The 20,654-nt window shown below is 37.4% G+C and overlaps 1 protein-coding gene and 1 long non-coding RNA gene across 2 annotated transcripts in view; one reads left to right on the forward strand and one right to left on the reverse strand.

The window, feature by feature from the left end:
- Positions 1–20,654, forward strand: part of LOC100745595 (lachesin-like) — a gene marked incomplete at its 5' end in the record, with an annotated part of 85,456 nt that overhangs the window by 34,979 nt on the left and 29,823 nt on the right. The window lies entirely within an intron of this gene.
- LOC117151674 lies at positions 1,144–14,629 on the reverse strand. Its single transcript, XR_004461766.1, has 3 exons — positions 14,417–14,629; positions 9,754–9,761; positions 1,144–1,154 (listed from the first exon to the last, which is right to left on the reverse strand). It is a non-coding gene; the product is annotated as an uncharacterized LOC117151674 (long non-coding RNA).

The following is a 20,654-nucleotide window of genomic DNA, read 5'->3' on the forward strand; positions in this document are numbered from 1 at the left end:
CCCAACACATGGATCGCCGAACGAATATGATCGTGAGGCATAAAAACCATTAAATGCACGATGAGCGCTATTTATTTGCCATTTAATCGTTCTTCCGCGAACGTGCTGCTAGTCCTTGAAACCTATGAATACAGCCCCAATTGCTAAGACGATCATTGTCTGAATAACTCGCGCTCCTTACATCGAATAATCCGACAATAATATCATCCAATTTCTTCTACCGCATCGTTTGCTACTGTTCTCGAAATTTTGACGCGTATTAGATACATCACAGTACTAAATCACGCGATTATTTTATTATATGTTCACCTTTTGTTTCGTATTCTTTATAACGTGCTGCGTTAACTTCTTTTTTATTCAGAAATTAAATTATTCTTAGAAAATTGTCAGTGAAATAGCATTTTAATACACGTTTGCGCGTCTATGCATAACTATGAGTTGTTTAAGTTAGTTCCAAATTGCTTTTAAATATTATTCTTAAACCGCGGATGTTTATGCATTTATGAGAAATTCAAATACGCAAAAACGCAAAGTGTACGTAGTATGTCACAATATACAAAATATCATAATATTTGCCATAATATTTAGAGAATCCCATTTCATAAAAGTATATATTTAGAAAAATATGAATTTGCGTAAGTATCTACAGTATATTTATCATTGTTCAACGTTATTTCAATTAGTGAGAATTATTAAATATTCCAGCTTCCGCTTTCCGCTCATTTACCAATAACATAGTCAACAAAGCATTATTCAGATACGAAGTAAAATTAACGAGTCTTTTGCAAATCGTTTCGGTGAATTGCGTCTACCGTTCGATAATTAACGCGATCGTCCAATTGTATCTGTATAATTAATTGTAAAACAGTGTTTACAGAAACTCTACGGTAGCCTACGGTCATATTTCTTTCAGAGTTATCCAGGTGGAAGAATAAATTGCTCCGATTCACGAGCGGGAAAGTTCGAACCCGTGAATGGTCGCATCGAATCGGAAGCAATATGTTAGCGTTAATGAAGCATCCCGCAGACGTTTCATGCTTGTCTCGTCGAACAGGGTCGCAAATGTACACGCGTCGTATTTCCACTGATGGATATTGGAAAAGTTGCAGGCGACACACCAACCAAAGAATCACCTTTGTCCTGTTTACTTCGTGCTCGTCCCGCCTATCTCGCAATCCCATAACTTTTCGTTCTTCCCGTGGCTGTTTCCCTTTTCCTGTTCGGACTCCAACCGGTAATATTCCGACGAATCACTGGCATGTTAACGCGAAACCTGCGCCTGAACATCCGGATTTTACCATTTTTCGAGACTTGTCGAGGAGAGATATTTCAGAATTGTGCGTTACATTTTGCTGGCTCGAAACGCTTAATCTTCAAAGTAAACCGAGCTATCCTACCTTTGAGCATTTTTTATGTTAGTTTTTGTTGATTTCTTTGCTTGGTAAGGACTTTCATTGTTGGTTTTATTGAGGTTCAGTGCTTACCTTCCTTGTAGTGTGTTTCGCTTTTGCATGGGAGATTATACTCTTAAATGAGAACATTTTGCATCAATATTTCGGCACTGCCTAGGTATACACAGCCTCTGAATTCCGTGTTTCAACAGATTTTTACGTTCGATGGTTCACGGATGTTTCCGACAGATAAGAAATTTTTCTTTGGCGGGAACAGCGGACGGCTAGCTATCGATATCATCGGCTTCGACGTATACTTTTTCATTTTATTGAATATCCTGTACGCAAATTCGTATCTATCTTACACGACAAATATTCGATTCTACGAAAACGTATTTCCTTCGATCGCTATCACGGCATGAAAACCACACACACCGTTACCCGTGCTTCCGAGATATCTCGTCTGGGTTGTGTAAATTTATCGACCACTTGGACAAGAGCAAGGTACTTGATACAGAGACGGTGGACGTATGTTACCACGGGTAACTTACCTATAAAATCGCAGCGCAGAATTTCTAATCAGGGATACGATTTAATTGCATCCTTGCAGTAGTAGCGAATATATCGATTTACAAAAGCTCATTTTCTTGTCATCGAAAAACAAATATTACGAGATCATACATAGATAGAGGGTTTCGTCCTTTGCATTTTTACAAGAAATCCAGGATATGTTACTTTAATAAACTACGCCTTTGCTTTTCTATTATGTAGTAAGCTGAATGAATTTTAAAGAAAGGATTTCGTGTAAATTTAAATTTATTTTTGAGGCACGATGATGGAAGTTTTTACAAAATCTTATTAACATGTCCGCAATTAAGTGTGGAATGTATATACGTATATGTGCAGCACGTGGTTGTCGCCATAAACTATAAACCGCTGTTATATGCACACAATTTGTGGTGGATTAAATGGCAATATTTTTTAGCATGATGCAAAGATCCGGTATTAATGTATGATTTCGTTTACATATTATTATATGTTTAAACTTAGAATTTCATGTATATTTTCGCGTCACAAAAATTGAAATGGAAATTTTCATTTAAGTGAACACTTTTTCATATTGAATATTTTGTCACATTTTCCATTTTAATCATAAATACGCTTTTGTATTTTTTAAATTTCTCTTTACATCGAGAAAAGAAAATATGTATGGCAATCTATCAGTATGATTAATTTTTCTCCGTGTACCCAATTTACTCAATCCATTAAGGGCTTCCTTTGATCATCTAGGAGCTTCTCCCAACTATTGACATGCTTGTTCGACATAACCCTTTTTCGCCTATTAGCTTACCGCAGTTTATAGAAGTTTTTTAAAGTATTTATAATGTTAGAAACATCCGTCATACATTAATTTGTACAATCCCACACTGCGTCCATCTTCTTCTTATTAATTATTTCCTATCTTTATTAACGTTTCGCGCGATTCTTAGCGTTTCTATTCTTACGCGTATGAACGCGCCTATCTCCGACAATCCCTTGACTTGGACACGAACGTTGTGCGCTGAATAACTGCGGTTATCAGCTACGATGTACGAATGTGTAGGGTAGAACTGAAGTGGACACACTTGTTACTTCAATAATAACAAGGAAAGCTTGAACTTTAATAGAAACGTATGAAAACGAATATACCACAGTATATGTATATATCTTTTTGAATATATGCGTTGCTCGTACTAGAATTGAAGGATGCCTGACATGTTCAAACGTTGTCTGAATGTCATGCGAAAATGTCTGAATTAGTTGAATGTCAGAAAGTATTTGATTCTTGAAAAATGTTAGAAGAATGTCTAGTCCGCTCGAACTGTTTAAGTTCTCTCTGATTTGTTCAGGACGCACGCTGATTGGTTGTTGTCAAAATTAATTTTCCGATGAACGGCATCCTGAGTGTCATAACTACCCTTCCATATATCCTTGACACGCCTTTTCCTAGTAATGTTGGCGTGATACCTGAATTGACGCAAGGTGTTTGGTTTTTTGGGAAGGTTAGTAACTTCGGTAACTTGTACCATTACAATATGCTTCCAAATTACCCTTCGAAAATACCGAGTTTATAACACGTTGCTGCCCACTGAGTGCGGAATAAATTACAATTTTAAAGAGTATGCAGTATATTAATAATTTAATAATTTAAGATTCCAACTGAAAAATAGCCTTTGCCACGAACATGTTATAAGTTTCATCGACAAGGACGTCGTTCTTTTGATGTTCCGGATGGAACATTATGGATGAATGTATTACACCTTTTCTCTTCGACAAAATCCTTCGACCACTTAACCTTTATCTCTCATTCGTTAAAACTTACATCATTCGAAAGGAGCAAGCCACCCGTCCGTCACACCGAGTTTAATTTATTAAAGATCCAATTCCAGTTTTATGTTATTATTAAAGTAACACATTGATCGGTTCCGTCATGTAAATTCATTGACCACTCTGTCGCCTTTACATGTCACACTCTAGATATACACACCCGTACACATACGTGTCTATAGTGACATTCAGCACACACTTGCGCTCGTGGCAACGTGTTGGATATTGGTAAAGTTGCACGCGACATCCTGCTACTCGAACAACCCCCGTTCCAACCTATCTACCAGAATTCCGAACTCCAGCTGCTGTTGCCTTTTCACTCCCGCTCTCTGTTCCTACTTCCTCGGCTCTTCCCCTTTCGGTAACCTCGATGCGGTCTCTTGAGTTTCGTCAAGGAGCTCGGCTAAGTCGAAATAAAAATACCAATCGAGGGTAACTGCCAAAGGGTTGAGGTTGTAAGGGTTCGACGCGGTTCGATGCATGGCGATAAAGCGATACGATCGGCCGTTCGCGCTGCCTCGAGAGGCAAAGATTCTCGTGGATCAGCATCGGTGAAGAAGCTGACATGCCTTGGTACGATTGTATTTATGACTGTTGATTTATCGGCTGCACATTTGCTATGAATTGTTACGCAACTCGTCATAGGAAGAAAATTCGGGATTATGGCACTTCGTTGGTGAAAAGATTAAACCGAATGATTTGAAGTGATAAACATTCAACTGGTATTATAAGCAGTTCTTTGGTATTGCTATATTAAAGGGGAAATCCTCGAATCAATTATTTAAGTACGTTCCATGCATTAATGCTCATATCACGACATTAAACATTGTGATTATTAAACGTTAAGAGCAAGCCAAAATTTCGTATAGTACATTATACGCTATCACACTCACAATGGATACATACTCATTAATAAACAATGTATTTCGATATCATATGTACTGAGTTATCTATCTCGTAGCTATCTTTAGTAATATACGAGTACAACTCGAACAGGTTGAAATAATGACCAGATAACAATTAATTAATTCACTCTCCTCTGTTCCAAGTCGATCGAACTATTCTACACTTAAATTGTACGTCGACGACTCGTTCATCAATTTTAATCCCCGATTTACTTTCGTCCCTTCCCTGGCTCACGTCAATTCGTTGTATAGCGGCGTACAAAAATCGTCGATCATATTACGGATCCTTTCAACTCTACTATACCATCCTAAGCCTCAATTGTATTCAACTATATCGTTGAATCATAAATGACTATAATTATCTGAATTAAATTACTTGATTTTTAAATATTCAACCTTCACTTGTGTTTTACACATATATATTTACTGCAATAAAGGTAATTGATGACGATATATCAGAATATAAAATAATATCAAGTAACATGATATTTAAAACGAAAATTGTTACAAAATTATCGGTATTATTAAGAATGATTATTTTATTTGAAACCTTAATCTATAAAAATAAATTTATTTTTTTGGATGCATCTACCGCCCTTCCTATCTTCCTCGATTATTTTAACCAATTATTTTAATCGGTGTACGTTCCGTGTCGCTTCCTTCGTTGATCACACGAACGAGCTCGAATCACGAACAATCCTTGTTTCTTCCTAGCTGGTCTTGTTCCTGTTTTTCTTTTTTTCAACGTCATTTTTATTCAAGGGAATAACGAGCGTCGCATTTCGTCGTCGAGAAGGCGAAACCGATCGCCGAGACTAAGTGGACCGAATGAAGACTAATGGGAATGAAAAATGAGAAACGAGAGAGCAGGGACAGGTAGGGATGATGGGTAACCGGAGTCCTGTTAGTATTCATGGAATTCCCTGCATTCGAATTATTATTGATTCGGCGCGACGCGACGCGACGAAGAAATTGGCTGAACTGAATTGCGGTTTCCGCGACGAGCTTTTGCGCTTTTGAATGTGCCAACATTTTTGAGTTTGCTGGATTTGATTTGATTATGCTATTAGAAGAAATGGTTACGGAAATAACTAGCCTATAAAAACAATGGTACATTTCTTTTAGGAAAGTGATTTGTTCGATAAGCGATATTTTATTTATTTGAATGAATTCAACAGATTAGTAGATTTTAGTTTGTTTCATTCGTAGCTAAAATAGCATATCCTTTGCAGCTAAATAAATATTTTATTATCGTTAATACCCTTTCGGGAAATGTGTATATCGAATACAAATGTTACTAAGTGCGTAATAGAAGAATTTCGATTTCAACTATACCAAAGAATTAACCTACATATTTACCTACATTTGATCGTAGCAGTTAAAACAGATAGATTTAAAACAGATCAAAAGAATCCATTGGAACGACGATTAAAAAAATAGGGAAAGAGAGAAAAGGGTAAAGAAATAAACAAACCCAGACAAAATTGCTCGATGACGTGGGCGGATGAACGAGAGACAAGGCTCGCTAATACCGGCGATCCGCGGTGGGCGAAAAACAAGCGCAGCACGGCGTGCTGCCAGATATATACGCGCGCCAGTAATTTTTTAATTGCGTTTCCATCGGACATTTTTATGGTCGACTATTCCTCGCGCAGCTATAGCCGTCGGGCATCCGCTCGCAACCATCCCCCTCTGAAACCATTTCACGCAGCCACCGTACCTATATACCTACGTACGTACGTACGCGCGCCTGTGCGCGCTCGTTTTAAGCGGAGCGTTCTGAAATTAAATGAATCTGGGTTGCTTCGTGAGAACGAACGAAAACACGCGGTAAATACAATTGCTATGGAGTTTCCTCGCTGTGGATAACCGTGCATAGCTCGCTTCTGGTACTCCAGTCAGGGTCAATTCGTGGAAAATATCGAAAGTTAGCCAGAAGAATCGAACAATGAAGAAGGCACTTCGACTCGACATTATCAACTAAGTAGCTTGACGTCTCAGGATGACGGTGGATGAGACTTGGATAATTGTGATATTTTTATTTGTGTTACGTTACGAACGATTGATAAAGTTAAAGTGATGGACAGTAATGATTAAGGGTTTTGTGGAAAGTTATGTGAAGTGAAAGACAAGATGAAATACATGAACAGAAATAATAAATTTAATATTTCTTAAGTTAGCCTTTCAATTAAATAAATGAAAGTTTTGTTATGGGAGGCAGTAGTCGAAATCCAGGTATCCATAGCAATTACATTGTTTTGTTAAATTTTACTTTTAAATTTACGCGTACCCTCGCTGATGAAAATTGGATTTGTAAAAGCGAACGTAGATTCTAAATCTCAATTTGTCTACGGTCATGTGTATTGATCACGATTAGTCGAGATTTCCTAGCAATCTTCATTAATCACAGAAGACTTAGGCTATTCGTAACCCTTGAATTCGATGTAAAGTTTGTTCGCAGATTTATTTTCAGCCATTTAAAGGTTAATTCATCACTGATACATTTTTATGAAAAGCTATCGAGAACTTGTTTTATTGTACGAATGTAATTTACAGTAAGAAATTGCACAATTTTACAGCTTAAGCTACTTGTGATTTAAAAAAACATGAGCCGTTGAAAACGCACTTTGTTTAAAATCTATATCTCTACTGATTTCTGATAAATATGACTCTCCTTCCAACGGTTTCGTCGGTACATAGTATAGCATCGCTGGAAGACTGTTTATGAAAGATCGACAAACATAAGCGGGGCCACGACAAAGCTTAAGTACTAACAGGCCTAATGGAGCATTGACTAATGAACACGTACGTAGTGGGGATATCGAAAGATGACAAAAGGGAGGAAAGCAGATTAAGAGATCAGTTGTCAGTAAGCAGTCGTCAGTACGTGTCGTGAGTCGAGAGTTGTGAAGAAGCCGCTAATCGAGTTAATAAACGAACTGTTAAATAAAACGCCGAGTATTTCTTTGGCACCCTACACGTCCTACACCTCAAATGAATTTAAATGGACACTGTTATGCTGTCACAACCACCATATGCTTGGGATAGGTCAGTGAAATCGTGCAAGCGAAATGTTTGACTGTGTGAGAAATACGGAGACAATAAAATAATCAAAATTATACTTCGCTTCAAACGACGATTTCTTATGAACCGATCGTCTTATTAACATAAAATACAAAGCACTTTGAAAAAGGAAGCTTCTAGTTTATATCAACATTGAAAATATATTTTTACAACTATTTATTATAATGTTACCATATTTTAAATGGTTGGTTATTACAGAGGCGTTCCATGTTAAATTGATTACTTTTGATGACGTCAAGAATTTTTTTTAAGGCAAAATCCAATACGGTTGAAATATGAAAATACAGTTAATACAAAGATACCCATGTTTCGTATTTATCGAACCCTTTTTAGACATTACTTCTAAAGTAATCTCTAAGGCTTCCCGATACATGCCTCGAACATTAAATTTCACAGCCAAGAAAAATAACCTTCCAATACCCGAGCACTCGAACGAACAAAGACACTCGAAAGAATCCAATTTAAACCGAGGAGACGAAGGAAGCACATTGTATCGTACATCACTGCACCTACGCTACGATTCTACAAATGCAGAGAAAGCTTACAATCAACTCTCGTTTCCCGCTCTCTTTCGATCAATTTACATGCCCTTCCGGTATCGCTTAATAGCCTGTCTTCACTTTCGTCCCACTCGACTCATCACTTCCGTTTGTTTTCGTCTCTTTGGTAGCATCCCCGGTCCGAGTTGCCCTCCCCTTTCCAGCTATCCACCACCTAGGATCAACGAAGCTTTTATTAGTTCGACGCGGGCATGTACAACGCTCGTGGAACAGGGAGGCGTCGATGCTCGCTGGAAAAGCGGTGGAGACAAAAGGACAGAGGAGGACAGGGGGTCGAATTCCCAGTAGATCACTGTCAGGCCTGGAGAAGCCAATATAAATACCTCAACGCCTCGCCAGCTTTGCTTCTCGCGTTGCTGTACAGCTGGCTCGTTGTAACCTGTCTGTCCCGTTTGTTGTCTCCTCTCTCCTAGAAAAAGACTCGAAAAAGGCCGCTGAAAACATTGGGCTTTACGTTCTTCTATGGAATATATTATAGTTACACGTTTCTACAGAATGTTGCTGCGTAAGATATTTAGAGTAAGACGTTTGGAGTAAATTGATAGATCTCTAGATTGTTAAAGGAATGATTGCCAACAGAAAAAGTACTTTAGCTTTTTTACTTTTTTAAGTTAACCTGTCACCTTATTTATAGTGCATCTTAGTTATTTATTTTCATATAGAATCAAAAGGGCCCATTATTTATAGGATGATCTGATATGAGATTATACACGTAAGATGGGAGAATGGGGGAAAGGTGACTAAGGACACATCTTTCAAGAAGCGAAAAGTATTATACGCGCGTATCACCCGAGAACGTATTATTCCACGTACATTCGACTTCATTTTGTTATTCTCCGGACTGGCTTCCGCCTTAGTACTCCACCCAATGAACTAGTTTCCTTCCGGGTGGTACGTGAATTCAAATTTGACGGGAACTCGGCCGGCTCTTAGAGTATCGCTACGAGTTAGTTTAGTGGGAGTGCAACGACTCTCCTCGAGACGCAAGAAAATTCGCCACGGTGCGGTTTATCCTTGTGAAACTTAATCGCGATTGTTCCGCCCCTTTTCAAGACAAGACAAGGAATATCGTTGCTTCAAGAGAATCTTCTATTTAGCGCAGGGAAGTTTCTTTACTCATTAGAAGCGCGTCTTATGCTTGTCTGATGATACTGCTGTTCTTTTAGCCTGATTTGAACGTATTGGAGTTAAATTTTCGAAGTAAAAGGAGAAATTGAGTCAAGAAGTGTGTTTTACTATGGAAAATCATTTTGTATTGTTCGTTTTCGAACAAAGATTTCTAAGGTAACATTCTCGTACAATAAATTATTCTCTTCATACATAGAAAGAGAGAGAGAGAGAGAGAGAGAGACTGTCTTGAATGTATTCACTATTTTACATTCTCTAGTTCATTTTTAATTATTATATTTAAATACGATTTACATTACTTTATAACAGTTTCCCAACGAACTCATCTACTGCAAAAATTTAAGACCGAAAAAGAAGGAGGATCATGATGTGATCGCTGCACTAGCGAACCAGATAAACGATCGCGTATCGTTATTCTCCAGGATTCTCGATTCCTCGTACCTTTGGACAAGAATGTGAGTATGTAACGTTCTCTTGACGCGTACGTATGTAGATTCCGTGTCTGCGAAGAGCAACGATATGCTATAAGTTATTCCACGTATAGTCAACTATTCCATTCGCCATCCGGGGGCTTACTTGTTCGGATGGGTCAAGCACGCGACAGCCTCTCTCAGACGCTCGTTTTTCATCTGTCTCTGGAAGGACAGAGGGTTGACGGCGCGGGGAATTGGCGTCCCTTCCAGGAACACGTACTAAGAACATACTGGAATATCTCGTCACGTAGGTCCGGCAACTTGAAGCCAGAATTAAGGGAAACTCGCGCTCCAAAGTTCGCCCCCTTTCTTTTGCAATGGCTGACCAAAGTTGAGACTGATTCCCGATTTCACGGTTTTTGCCGTGTGACGCCCGAACAACCATCGAGACTACGATCTTCTTCAATATCCGCCAAGTTTCCTCTTGTTTCTTGCCCTCCGTCGAGTCACGACTTTCGTATTTTAGTTCTTCTCTTCTTTTCGTTTCTTCGCATTTTGTCTTCCTTTCTCCTTCCGATTTTTTCATTCCGAAGTTGGGGAGAGGTGTATTGATTAAAAAAATAGCCGCAGGTATGATTTAGTTTCGTCGATGATTGCCGAGAAACGAGAAGTTCCTATTTTCGTTGATGAAAGGAATAATGGTTATTGAAGAGAATTTTGTAGTTATGTGATTATTATAAATGTAAATTGGGTAGAACACGTAGGTTGCTAATTTTTCTATAACTGGCATCAATCACACGGTACAAGTAATTTTTAATGGCATACCAGTTCTTTGTAGAACTATTTGTTTTACGTTCTCTAAAAGGATTCGATTTTTTTTTTTTGTTAGAAACATTCAAAGAGGCGCAAAAATTGTTTTCATAAAGAAACGATAAAATGGCTTCAATTAAAAATTAAATTGTGATAATTGTGTTCCGTCTGGATATTCGTATAACGAGTTGATATTTTCAATTAGATCATTTTTTAATCGACATAAAAATGGGTATGACAAAATTTTGCATAAATCGATACGACAGATTTACGATGTTATTTGTATTTTTACGATTTTTAGCTAATTGGATATTATCCTACTCATTTCACAAAATACTATCGTTTCAATAGAACATGTGTTCGATTCATCAATATTATTTGCAATTTCAAACCATTTTATCATCAAATAAATGCAAGTAAATGTAATTTTAAATGTCGCGAAATTTTCGATAAAAACACTGTTTTATGAATTATTATCTAACAAATAGTACTGCCATATTTGCAATTGGCCAAGTGTGCTATATATCTTCTCGTTCACCTCTTTAAACAGTAATTCCGCAATTTTAATTTCAAGCCTTTACGAACTTAAATTCGTTGAGGGATTAAATCCCATTCACGGGCAAGTATTGCTTCTTCGCAACACATGTACACTGCAAAAAGGAATACAATGTTCAATCGGTCGACAAAAACGAACGCTTTGGCGATTACTCCCTTAAGCTTAAATTCTCGAAACATTCATTCCTTTGAACCTTCTATTTTTTACGTAGAAATATTCATTTAACGGTATTCAGGATTCTTACTTTTTAAGGATCGAACGCGGAGAAGCTCGTTTAATTGCTTGCCGTGTTTATCTTTTCACGTGATACTTCTATTACTTTAATGATCGGCACATGATTTCATTATCGATCACGTATGCCATGTGAGTACTAGAGTGGTGTAATGAGCCCTTCCTTCATCCTCCCAGTCTCGTTTAGGACAGCTTCTCTCGTCCTCTGTCGAACGACCTCGGATTTCCAACTCTCCTTCCCCACCTTTGTAAACCTTCTCGACTCTCCTTTCTTCCTTCTGTTCTCTTCTCTCTTTGACCATTTCACGGCAGCTGTGTTACCAGCCTTTCGGTCCTGCACACCCTTCACCACCCTCACAATTACGTTGCGCGTGCTCTGACTAGAGAAACATACACCACAACTAACATCCCCTTCAGCAACCCACCGGAGACGGAGACGAAAGACGACCCCCCTTCCCTCTTTTCCTTGAAAAACATCGTCTCCTGCATTTATAGCCGATTCTTCTTTCCCTTCCTCGCTTTCCTCTTTGTATCCTTTTTTTAATTTCTTCTTTCACTCTCCAGCTCTGCCTGGATGTTTGCTTTTGTCGTTTTTCGAATCTCTTTTCTCTCCGTAGAGCTTGACCTTTACTCACGATTCTTCTTTTGCATTTGTTGCTTTCTGTCCTCTCTCTGCGAGTACAGTACTTCTTCCGGAATTCCGACCTCTTCCGCGCACATTGTTGTGTTACACTTTTGTGTTCCACTAGTTTATTCCAGTTATTAATTCCATACCCTTGCTGTACATCTAACTTTGTTCATTTCGCTCATTTTCTCCGGAATATTTTCTTTTTCATTTTCATTTTTTGACGTTCGAGGCGTAGGAGTTCCTTCTTATGTTTTCAAGACCAACTTCTTCCGTAATCCCATTTCTTCCTCGTACATCTCTTTCGTGTAATCTTTTTCCCTTCAATATTTCGTCTACTTGCTTTTTCTTTTCTTAATTTCTTTCAGAATCTTCCTTGTCTTCTTCTGCTCTGATTCCACTCTTTCAATGAAATTGTTCTTTTTCCCTTGTCGTTACCATTTTCCTTATTGAAACTTTTTGTACTGTTATTAAATTGCATATTTCCGCCATGTTCCTTCGTTTTTATCTGTTTTCAATCTTTTGCCGTTGTGCCGTTTTCAATTGCATTATTACGTGCTATGTCAAACATTGCATCTTTATCGGTCGCATATTTTATCGAGTGAAACTAATTAAAATTGAGGATTTACATCATATTTAGGTTTTTCTATTTTACTATATGTAGTAATCGTAAAGAGGACAAATCGCTCTAATGCGACCAGTTTAATAGTTACTGTTCTTAGAATAGTAATTATTCTCGTTACGTCGTTGCCTTGGATCGTGCTGAATTTCCATTTGGTAAAAACCCTTTGAGATCGAGTAGAGAATCAATAATCTCTAAAGTAGCTAATTGTTGTGAATGAGCTCGATAAGTGGTTCAGTGACAATTTGAATTGAATCTTGGAATTTTGACATAGCAACTCGAATGAAAATTTCGAATTTGACTTCTGACCGATGAAACCGAAGTTTGCTAAAGCTTAGCTTATATGCTAAAAGTGGAAACTTTACCTTTGAGGAAAGCATGAATCGGTATTAATTCGAGAGCACCGCGATGTTTATCAAATATAAACCGACCAACATTATCGCGTATAATAACGCTGCCGCTGCATTTACGATGTTTACGAAATATTAACATTTGGAAATTTTATTTCGATATATACAACGATATGATACGATAGGTATAATGTTCCATTTTCTTGGTTAACGTATTGAATTACATGTATAACGTGTAATTCAATAACATAAGAGTATAATGTTAGCACATACATAGCACCTGTGAATATATTTCCTTCTTTCTCATCATTTCTACCTTCTCCGAAATAACGAAGTCAATGTGTAACATTACAAGGTTCTTCAAGCTTATCACAATTAATTCATTTATACGCTTCTCGTTTAATAATTGGCACGGCTTGAACTCTTATACATAAAAGCAAAGGAGAACACAGTGTTCCAGACTTCACGGAACTTTTGTAATCACTTTAAGTGCAGTCGCGTACGACTTGATGAGAATTCGAGCGAATGAAATGAACACGAAAATTCGTGACAGAATGCTGATGCTTCCGCTCGAAAATCGCATCGTTTAGGAAATTGATACCGATTCGTTTCTTCGATTCCATGAAAACTAGTAAAAGATTGGCGGTCATTGCGAATAATTGGATAAGCTAGCTTTTGAATTAATTTTATAGTCTTAGATAATTTAAAGATTATAGGTTAATAAAAGCCAGTGATTGGCCAGTTTTATCTTTAATATCTATTTTTACTATTTAGATCGCTACGTTAAAATTCTCTATGCTACGAAACGGAATTTGTTTTAAATTATCTTGGCAACCGCAACTAGACTTCGAATGGCAAAACTAATAACCGTGCAATTACAAGAAGTTTTAACGTATTGTCAAATATTCAATGCATGCGTTTTCATGAAACTTTCGAGAGAATAAAACTCATCTATTTGCCTATTTCAAATCATTTTCTAGCGTTTACGCAATTTTTGAACAACTTCAGAAGTAATTTTTATTTTGTCGTAGAGCTCGTACCATATTGTTGCATCAATTTTCATATAAATTTCGTCATATGTATATTTTTCTAATATGCGTCAGATAATTGAAATTTGGGAATACAGTAGCGAGACGTATTTATGAATAATTATAAACAATTAATAATATTCAAAGAAAATTAATAATATTCAAAATTCCACAGGAAGTCTGCAATTGCAGCTCGCAAAATTTTGTCAGTTTTGTAAAAGGAAATATCAATACATGTAATGAATCGAACTCTAAAATAGCGTATTCTTGTTACCCGCGTTGCATATTTAGAGCTGATCGAGAATTCGTACAAAATGTATAACGCAGTCTATTTCCATTTGTACACTCAACCTCTTAGGTACGGTTGAATTTTGTGCGGGGCTGTTTCTCTGTACGGCAGAGTTTGACGCGAATTACGCGTAAACGATATACGGTACTGCAATGTGTGACAAATGATAATGCTGTTCTCTACGCAAGCATATTGGAATGAAGCTTTTTATAAGTAAATTACAATTTTTCTTAAACATATGATGCATATACTTTAACTTTAATAATTTACTTTAATAATTAATAATACAATTGAGTGTGATATATTTTAAAGCACGGTATGTCACATAGACCACGTCACAACTTTCACACTGATAGGGTGACAATGTTTTTCAAATTGCTCTTCGTTTTCTAATTTGAAGCGACATTTTGAGGTTGAAGATTCTACAAAATTATAAGGGTATGTTACGGATCGGTATGTTAAAAAGAGCATAATAATGGTATTTTTATTTTAACGGAAAGCAACAGTTGATATTTGACGCTGGCGTATCAAAAACAAAGACTATATATTCTGTCTATATAACACTGTTATAGAACGTTGCGAGGGCAAGAAAAACGTGAAACAAGACAAATAAAAAAGATCATTTAGTTCAAACGGTGAATGAGTCAGTAAAGTGAGCCACTATAGTGGCGTGTCGTAATATAAGATGACATCCGCGAAAACCAGTATAGTGGCGCATCGTACCTAAGTGATTAATTAGAGTAACTAGGTCTCTGTAGAGAATGTGAGCAGGAGCGAGGGAGGGGAGAGAGAAACGAAGTTTGTTTTGCACTCGGACATCAGGCCAATACCCTATCAGTGTCAGGATCGTTCGTTTTAACGCATTTGTAGGATATAAGCTATGTAAGCACACTGTTTAATATTAACGCTGGTTACGCGTACATCATATCGCGGATATTTACGTCGGACCATGCGCACACACTACGCTTTCAGCACGAAGGGGTTTAATATTTATAATGCACCAGCGACTTGCCCTGGCAAGAAGTGTAAATGTTTTGTCAGTGACTTCTAAAACTAACTTTTAGCGCGATATACGAGATCCGGAAAGGTGGAAGGTATTTTTGTCAATAACTAACGAACCGAAAGGATGTGGTTATTTATTAGGTTTGGGATGAAATCATTGTAAATAGGAAAGATTAAAATACTGCCTACAATAGCTAAAATAGCTAAAGATAAACCAAACTAAAAGGTGATGCTATTCTCGAGCGGAGATTTTAATTTTATACCTGTGTCAAGAAATTTCTAATGCTCGATTATAGCTTGCGGAGCAATTTTGTATATTTACACAGATTCACGGTACAGAGCTCGCAAATTACAAACAAGCGTTTTCTTGAATTCACCGATAAGATGCGTTAAGAAAGAATTTTATTATGTTCGCTTGCGATTCATGGCTGCACCACCATGAAATGGTTCTCCCCCGGTTCCCATTACCGAGAAAATTTATCCTGGGCATGTATAAAGTTAGCGGGGCCGATTTGCCATCAGTCAACGAGCGGCAAACAGGGAGAAAAGTGTGATCTGTCAGCGGACAAATGGCGACCGTCGACCGCCCATTTCCATTGGCGTACTTTCCCATACAATTTCACTTCTTTCCACTCACCTTATTCGATTTCACTACCAAATGCGAGAAAATATACGTTTACCGCGATGGTCGTCGAGCACATATCCTTCTCCAGCCTCCGATCCCTCCCCACCTTCCTATCCTATCCCATCCCATTCCTCGTGGCTCGTGGCTCGTGGTATGTTTTTCCGGGACTACGAAGAGAGAAGAGGCTCGAAGAATGAAACACGAATCAAAGTTTGCCGAAGGAAGGCGGACTGAAACAGCGAAAGGAAAGAGTAGAAAAGAGAAGAGCGAATAGGGTGAACGACAGAGAGGGATAGAAAAGTGCGAAAGAGAAAAAAGCCGCGGGCTTTTGAGTCTCGATGGCACACCATAATGTATATATCATTCCGATGATCCGATCGGTGAGTTACGGAGTTTCGAAGTACAAGAGTGGATTTACGGTAGTGCGTGGAAGTTAGCCGCTGATCCGGCTCCAAGTAGCGGAATTCACTCTTGCACTTTCGAACACCATAATTCACAAACCGGTGGAATATTCGGGATTTCAGAGCGTTATGGAATAATTTACAGTATTCCGTTCAAACTTTATTTTCTTTCTTCTTTTTTTTTTATCTCGTTTTCATCTCATCCGAACGACACGACGCGACGACGTTAAAAGCGTGGTATTTTTTCGTTGACTTTTTGCGAAACTCTTTCGTTTCGATCCGACTGGGAGATGATTCGATCAGCTTTTCGGTTTGTTTAGTGCCGTAGTATATGCTCTGCCATGCCGATGCGACGGGAAGATTGTCACGTCGTAATTTGTGAACCACGGGTAATAGATGAGAGATTGTTCCGATAGAAATGGAAATATGCGCAAAGTTTCGTTATCAACGAAAAAATATTTTAGAACTATCGTCGAATGTTTCATAATTGCATATTTATTTGTTACATTTTGATCAATCATTTGAGGCTATATAAAATTCGAGAATGAAACATTTCGAAGCACCTCACACAGTAAATTAATTACCTATGAAATTTATGAAAAACATACGATTCCAATAATTATAACTTATCAACTTCCTTTAGAAAAAAGGGGAAAGATCGTACTACGTAACGCGTATCGCAATCTGCGATGAAATTTGATCCAGCAGCGAACGAGGTCTGGAAACACGCGATATCAGCAGTCGGTGATCTGATATCGGTCTTTCGAAACAAATTTAAATCAATCAATCAAGCATACCCATCGCAAGAGCGAGGTTCCTCAGAATCCCGGCGTTAAATTTCAAGCGTGCAAATGGTAAACATTTTCCGGAGTTGGCGGTGCTCGTAAAACCGATCGACCTCGTTACAAATCATCCCTCTCTCCTTGCTGGGACACGAGTCTCCGAGGATCGAACGGGATGGATAAACGCGCAAACACTCTTCTCCCGCTGTATTTGCTCCTCTACCATCACCCCTGTAACTCCATCTCTCTTTGCTTTCTCATCCTTCTACTTTCTTTCTCTTTTTTCCCCTCCTCTTGTTACCCGTTTTTTTGCAGCCGAGGCGTTAAACCGGCTGACTATTAAAACCGCACCGGTTGCCAGTTTCAGGCGAGCGGCCATATTTCGGTGTCGGAAAGTCGAAAAGGAATTCATGGCTACTGCTGGCCAGCCAGGACACTGTGAATTAAAACACGCCCCGGCAAATGGACGAGTGGAAGAAGCGCGTCGTCGATGTTTTCTCGTTTCTCATAAAAAAAAAGAATGTCCGTTCCAACGGGCCACGAGCACTTAGCGAATGATTTTTAAATTGAATCATGTTTTTTCGCCAGGCCGTGCAGCATCCACTCTGTCTCTGTCTAGTGTTCGGGGCTGCCTCCTTTTTTTCTCTGTTCGTTTCATCAGATTCGCGAAAAAGGGTACCGGAAAACCCCGAAGAAAAGAGGAGGAAGAACGCGTTGACAAGTGAGAACGGAAGAGTGAAACAACTCTTCCGGCGGTTTTCTTCGACGAAGCAAGAAACAGCGACCGGTTTTTCGCTAGCCAGCAATTACTCTCGATTGTTTGGCCTGGCTGTCTTTGTTTCGGTGTAAATACCGCGATGGATGTACGTTTTGGCTTTTTCCTCGAGCAGTCTTCTCTCGTTCGCGAAGCTTGTGTTTCTTTACAGCGAACGTGTACGTTTTGTCCAACACTTTTATGAAAGGGAAACTGTTTCTTTTATCGGGCTAATATCGAATTTTTCTACGAATTTTCCTGTTGTCCTAATAGCTAATGGTAATTTAGGTTATCTTTATGGATTCGCTTTATTGGTTTGTTTTAATATTAATAGAACCAAGTTTAAATAAAATTTGAGAAATTATACTCGTAACTCTGGAACGAACTATAATAATATATATATATAATGTATAATATATAAGATGGAGATCCTTTTTTTTAAACAGAGACGAAGATTTCTTCGAATGATTTTTTTAAATTTTAAGACAAATACAATTTGCTAACAAAGAAGAATAATTAAAAATAATTGTGAATATATGTCATGGAACAAATTTCGGAAAATTATTTTTGAAATAAAGTACAAGGAAATAAAGCTTTTCTCCTCCAAATCAGAACCGAGAAGATTTAACTTTTAAAATGGTTAATTCTTTTCTTTGAACTTTAAGGTATTTAATTTCCCGTAAAGAAAAGTTAAAATAATGCACGTATATTATCACATCTATTTTGCTTAATATAACTTACAAATGTAACGATTATGTTCGTATCGTTTTTAAATGGATTAAACTCGCTGTCCGTTTTGTCAGCTCGAAGAAAACTCGATTTCTGATGCATATTCTGATGCAGATTCTCGAGAAATTTGACGCTGGTAAGTTTCACCGGCACTTGGTTTGTCAGACCGCAATTTAGATTAAAAGGAATAATTACAACAGCTATTTTGGACGAAACTTCACGTGCTCGTAAATCTGCTCACTCACTTCTCAACCGCGAGTTTTAGCGAGAACTTCTGCACACCGATAATAAAAGCAAATTAAGATACCTCGCTTGCCATTACGCCGACAAAAAACGAAATAATTGAACTACAAGAATGAAAAAGCAAGTTATTCACTGAGCAAAATATGAGATTTTTGAAATAATCAAAATGCTACCAAGAGACAAATGATTCCTTTTTAACGAATAAAGGGTCAAATCAATTCCAAATTATTCTACGACTATATTATTGAAATAATATTAAGATTATCTTAATTTAGATCAGTATGATAAGCATTGAATAGTTCAAATTACAAATATATATAGTGTACTCATTATTGAAATTTATTAATATTAAGTTCCATAAGTTTATAATCATAAAAAGATCAATAGAACTACGAAAACATCAGTCTCTTTTGAACAAGACTAAACTGATTGATGTTAATGATCGATGGATAATCGGAGAGGATTGTGTACGGGTGAGTTTAAGCGAGCCATAAGCGGTGGCTGCTTAAATCGAGGGCAATCTTATTTCCATCGTAGTCGAGAATAGTTCTGGTTGTACGTACGTCGATTTAGTGTCTTCGACGGGAAGTTTCCAGATGCTTTTAGTGGCCTTGGTTCGCGTGCATACCTACTTCCGGCCTGCTGGCTTACGGGTCTCTTCCTATGCCAGTTAAGCTGATGTCTTGGAGGTTGGAGGACTTGACAGCTTGCGGGCTAAGTGGTTGTAATACCTTTAACCAGAATTGGTCCGAACTTCTGCGTGAGCATACAATCAGAAATCTTGCGCCTTTCTTTATGAAGACGAAGAATGCCAAAGAATCGGTCAATAAATTTCATTACTATTTCTTCTTATTATCCCACCTGTATATGGATCTTCAACGTATTACATATTGCAATTAACATGAAAACTATACTACGAATGAAATGTTAAGTTTGTTAAAGAAAAGTATTTCCACGGTGCTAAATGATTGTAATAAGTACTTAAACAAAGTGTAATCCTACTTACCACATAGCTTGGAAAACTCGTCTCGAGTTGCATAGTAGCTTACTTTGAAATACTGGTACTTTGAAATTTTCTGTCCGACCACGTCGAGTTTACGAAGTAAATTGAAACTAATTACGCTTGTCAGCATTGACGTTTACTTTGACTACTTGAAATCTAATGAGACTCGCGGAATGTTTATTCTGTTTATCACATCGGGAGAAAGAGTACATCTATTTTGGAATTTTTTTGCGTTTGATTAATTTTATTATGGAAAGTTTGCGATTTCTCGTGAATGAAATTTGAATTATTTCAGATTCAGGAAAACTTTTCACTGCAAACATATCTATTCATAAATAAATCGTTTCAATATTCTAAAAATCAATTAAAAAGGTATTTAATTAATCGGATATTTAAAATGGAAATTATATTAATTAACATTAAAATATATTAATTACATTAAAATTGCATTGGAAACAAATTTTTATAATATGGATATTTCAAACTTTTATAAACTGGATATTTCATTTCATCTGAATATTCCTGGAATTATTTTATTCTATAAACAGCTAATGTTCCGTGCACTCTTATCATAACCTATAAATTTATAAACCAGCACAAGAAAATAGAGAAAATATGCCAGAAGAATAAATTTAGAAAAAGAATAAACTAAAAATTTCGCATCAAATAAGCTGAAATTTAGTGATTTTATTGATTTTATCCGGTTTTTCATTCGGTTGCATGATTAAGCACGATAATTAAGTCGTAGCTTAAATA

The sequence above is a fragment of the Bombus impatiens genome, unplaced genomic scaffold (assembly GCF_000188095.3).
Source record: "Bombus impatiens unplaced genomic scaffold, BIMP_2.2 scf_0023, whole genome shotgun sequence".
Classification (NCBI taxonomy): Eukaryota; Metazoa; Arthropoda; class Insecta; order Hymenoptera; family Apidae; genus Bombus; species Bombus impatiens.